A 5,473-nucleotide genomic window follows, 5' to 3' on the forward strand; every position below is an offset into this window, starting at 1 on the left:
CATGTATGTGAGTTTCTTAGAGACTACTGACTTTTAAGATAGTTTGGACCTTTTTCAATTTTCTTTCTTTTCTTCAGTTTCTCTGTTTTCTTTTGCTTTCTTTTGCACTACACTTTCGGTCTGGCGCTCACTGGCGCCCCCATGTGGCGGCAGACCAGGTTACCTCGGCATTGCTGCCCTAGAATCATGCACTTACGGTCTGACCTAAAGCCTGACCTCCGCCTCCCATGGAGTGGGTAGAAGTCACCCCCCAGAAATACCTGATCCAGGGTCAGATATGTCTTAATACCCCTCATAGTCAAGGCTAGGACTAAGTGGGGGTGATCTGATCCTAGATCAGCAGTTTAAAGGGCAACTGCTACCTGCTGTACCTCCAGAGGTCAGTCTCCCATTCCTGATCCTGGAGAGCCGGAACCACCCCTGGTTTCTCCACCAACCAATGATCTCAGGGCATTTTGCGTGCTCAACCAACCAAAAGGGTCATCTGACCCTATGACTGAATCAAGACATCTGATTGGAGGAAAACCACAACGTTAGTTTAGAAGGCATGGTTTGGAACCCTGCCTCAGACTTCTACACCCAAACGTCACCTTCAGACCACCAGGCATGTCTTCTGGCTGGACTGGTGGATATTTGTGTGGTTGGGGTTTAAGACACCCAGTTCACTAGACAGCCTAGCGGCCCCCAAGGATCAGGCTTTGGAGACTTTAGCCGGCTTTAGCTCGCCTTGACTCACTTCAACATTTCAACGTAGGAAGACTTAGTTTGCCGCCTTTTTACCGGTTCCTTCCCCTCCATGTAGTCTTGAACTCTCAGAGGCAGTTGTAAAGGAGGCTGATAGCGACAATGTGCATTTATACTGGGGGCGGATGGGTGGAGTGGTTGTGGGGGTGGGAGGGGGGCCATTTTGAAATGGGAGGGGGTAGTTGATAGCGGCGAGGGAAGGCAGATTATTTAATATATTATAAATTATTATGACACCGATAACTTAAAAGCCAATCCGCATTTCTGGATGATTTTTCTCCTCCTTTTAAACTCAGGGTGACTGAGAATCTCTCAATGTGATTTCAAACGAGGGTCAGCTCCTGCAGGACCTATAGCAGAAGGGCAGGACACCGGCCGACCAATAACCTCAGATCTCTCTACTGAGGGGGCGGGACTTGAAGTGGGCTAGGTGGGCGTGGTCTATCTGTGCTACAGCCAATCGACTGACTGTGGTGAATCAATGAAGATGAAGACAGGATGTAAAACACTGAAATTGAGGGTGGGTGGGGGTGTGGAGAAGTTTGGCGATAAACTTCTCAAAATAGCACTTTTCTAAAAACGAGAGCGAGGAAGATGTTTGAGGCTGTGCATGTGGTGTTGCGCTTTTTATTGAGGATGAGGAGGGTTAGGGGTGGGGTGTCAGAGCAGAAGAGGAGAAGAGGGTGAATTGAACGCCAAGGAGAAAAGAGATAGCTAGAGAGAGAGAGAAGTTAAAAAAAGAATTAAAAAAAGCTTTAGTGTGTGAACACTTTGAGAAAGCTGCAGCTTGGAACCCAAACATTATTTTTCCTCTTGATTACCTCCTGGTTGACTGGTTGATTGACAGCTTGAACATGTTGAGTTTGGTGTAGTCGTAATGTAGTTGATGTGTTTCTGTCCCCTCAGTCCTGCTAGGGTACTGCTGTACCAGGGGAGGACTGTCGTCACATTCTGTCTGGAGGGATAAAAAAAAAAAAAAAAAAAAACTCTTAAGAAACCGAGAAAAAAAAGTTGCTCTTGTTTTGCCAAGACGAGAGAAACAAAAAAAAGCTTCTGACACGTTTTCCTTTGTTGTTGTTTTCGACAGCCGCTCTTGCTCTGTGGTAAATGTTGCTTTTCTCTCCGTCACTGTCGGGTGCTCACCCAGTCTGTGAGAGGCTTTATCTTCTTAAAAAATGAATGATTTATTATATGCCGAAAACATCTCTACGTTAATTTCAAATCTTGATGGAATGAAAATTCGCTCCTTGAAATGTACTGTGTATTTTATTTATTTGATTTCCCTACTTTTTGGATCCCCCTTTGTAAAATGGCATGCACGAGTTTGCTTTTAGCTGATTTTGGGGATAGAGGAATCTCCTAAATTTATGTTCTCATAAGACAAATATTTTATATAATTCTGGGCCAAATTTTTTAATGATTATGTTATCATTATAATCACATTTAACCTCCAAATGATGTACAATCTTGTCCCTGACTGGTTGTCAACCCCGTAGTTGGGAAATGACCCGGCAACAAGGTTGATTGGCAGGTACGCTCAGCCAATGGGAATATTCCTTTCTTGACCTCTATTTTTGCAGAAGGTCGAGGTCATCCATGCATGAAATGCAGCCAACACTGATGATGCAGAGCATTCAAAGTGTCTAATTGGTTCCCAGCACCATCCATCCAATGAAAGTCTGCACTGATTGGTTAGTTAGAATATAACTGATGCCCACTGACTTTGCCAGCTGTGAATGCATGAATGCAATTTGACAAAAGCACTACTTAAAGTAAAGTGTGAAATTCATTCATTCAGTTCTCTCTCATACTCTCTCGAGTACTAATTTTGAAAGATGTTCCATGTAAGCGTGGAATAATGCAGAAATTAAATGTGTATAACTTGTATGATTGGCACTTACTCTGACACACGGCTCTGTCAGTAGCACTTACACCCCCCCCCCCCCCCTGGGAGGGGCCCCTCCACAAGAGACGAGAAATCACTCCCTGCATCATTTACAAAAAACTGAATTATTTAGGACTAAGAAATGTTCGGGATGAAACAAACAAACAAACATTATGACACAAGTCTGACATTTGTTTTTTTTTTCTATTGAATTCAATCACTGGAATAAAAAAGAATGAAAAGTAATGTGAAGAAACATTTTAGAGGAAACGTCGTCCTCCCATCAGCCTCCAGCTGAATACTGCTGAAGTGCATGCCATTTAGGGGTGTATTTATTCTTTATTATTATTATTTTTTATTATTATTATGTTTATTATGCTTATTATGTTTATTCTTTTTGGGTTATTTGATTGGTTAACGGATCCCCCTGTCCAAAAAAGAACCTTCTCCTCAACTCAACTGAGTCTCAAAACTTTTATAGAGAAAACTCATCTATACTGTAATGTTGTACTGTACTAGATACAGTACACTCTCACACAAAATGAATGTAGTGAACCTCACAAAACACACACACAAACAAACACACACACATACGCGCACACACGTACAAACACGAGAGATTTGCAAAAAGATGGCGCCGTCATTTACCCGTACAGACTGTTCTTTTTTCTTATCGTTTGTGTTTTCAACATATTCTGCTGCTTGTGGGTTTTTTTTTTGAGAAAAAAAACGTTTGTGACGCACGTGCACCGGTAGCCTTTCAGAACCGAACCGTCTCAGGACAGAGCCAATGGGTGGGGCAGCAATATTTGTCAGTTGGGGAATGACGCAGACGTTTAACTACCTGAAGTAGATGTCATGTATTGACACACATATATATTATATGATATCTCGGGCTTGGCTCTCTCCGTGTCCAAGCGCTATACCTCAGTCTCGGAAAAAAAACCACTTTGTTTCCATGCCTCGTACCTGTTTACCCCTTTCAGGGAAGCCTGGCGAAGGGTTAGTCGATACTCTGGGAAATACAGAATCCTCCTTTTCTTTACTGTCTCAGTTTGGGTTTTTCTTTCGTTCTCTCTTTCTTTCATTGCCTTCCTCTCGTTCCAGGGGAGATGTTTGAGAGAGATGTTTCACCTCTGACAGACTCATATCTGCACCCATAATTCTCTTTCAGGTATTTTACAGCCAACATTGTAGATTAAGAACAAAAAGGCGTGCATTGGTTAAAAAAAAAAAACATGTATGTTTTTTTGGGTGTGGGGCAGGGAAGGGTTGTGCCCTATTGTCCTCTTTCATGCTGAAATCCTCAACACTTTGGCGTTTAGTGTTCTCCCCCAACCCCCGCCGGAGGTAAAACACGACAAATTAGGTGGTTCCCGCCCACGTTAGAGAAAGGACTCTTCTTTGTTTGGTTTTGTTTTCGGACTGTAACGTAACTCCAGGTTCAAACTTCACAGGGATTCAGGGCGATAGACACACAGAGAGACCCAGAGAGGAGAATGGTGGACAGGAGGGCAAGTTAACCGTATCTATCTGCTGTCTGTAAAAGTCTAAACAACCTTCTTTTAAACTGCATTCCCCTCCCCCCCAAAACACACGACAAAATGTACCTTTATATGAGATGAAAATAGTATACGTGCATATGAATATATATTTATTTTACTGTTTTGACTGTCTTCAGGTAAACCGATCGATTTCCTCTGTCTGTTTTTTTATTTTTTCCCTCTTTCCGAAGTGTGAGATTGTACAAACACTGATAAAAAAACAATGCAGAACAGCGACAAACCTCAATTTCTATAGAAACCACGCGATGTGCCATTGTCGTACGTCTCCGATGGCGCATGAATACTTTACAAAGGAAAAAAAAAAGAAAGAAAGAAAAAGCAGCCTGCGTTTTCTCGACATGCTCCTCGATGTGCAGCGTAGCCGATCTCTGGCGCTGGATATCTGGTTGTTTGTTTTTACCTCAGGACTGACCCCTTCAAAGCAGCTGATTGTATACTGGCAACACGAAAATCAGGGCTTTTACAAGAGCTTGTTCCCAGATTTTTTGGTGTAACATGTTATACTGTCGGAAGCAGTTTTTAAACCACTGTTGTTATTGTCTTTATCTCTGTTATAATTATTATTGCTGATATATTACTGTACTTTTTCTTTCTTTTGCGTTTTGTTTTCCTCTTTTTAGGGAAAAGAGAAATTCTTAACTTAGAAATACTAAAAACCGAACCCAGGTCTTTCTGAATACAACAACTGTATTCTAGCACATACAGCCTTGGAAGAGCATAGCACACATTCACACACACACACACACACACACACACACACACACACGCACACACACACACACACACACGCACGCACACACACACACACACACACAGTCACTCCTCATCAGGTATCTACACTTTGTGTGGGCGGGTAATATGTACAATTATAAAGCTCCAGGTCTCTGCCATCTCCCATATAGAAAGCAGGTGGGTGTGTGGCCCCTCCAGGGACCTGCTGAAGATCAGGCATGCTGTATTGCTCTTGGATGGGAAGGTACTGCTTCTCTCCTCCCTTTCTCTTGTCTTTCTTCGTCTGTGGAGAAGGCCTCCTTCCCTCTGTACTACTCGTCCACCTCTCTCTCTGTGTAGTCTGTCATGTGTAACACGTGTGTTGTCTCCGGGTGTGCGTTTGATTTATTGACTTATTTTTTGATCTCCTCGGGCTGAATCTCAATCCGAACCCGTGAAAAAGACGGAAGACGTCGACGTTAACGGACGTCCGTGTCGTAAATGTCAAAGCAGTCGTGAAGGCGAGCGAGCCGACAGTGACCGCTGCAGCAGCGGGAGTGCTCTGTGC

Source organism: Borostomias antarcticus (genome assembly GCF_949987555.1).
Source record: "Borostomias antarcticus genome assembly, contig: scaffold_129, whole genome shotgun sequence".
Classification (NCBI taxonomy): domain Eukaryota; kingdom Metazoa; phylum Chordata; class Actinopteri; order Stomiiformes; family Stomiidae; genus Borostomias; species Borostomias antarcticus.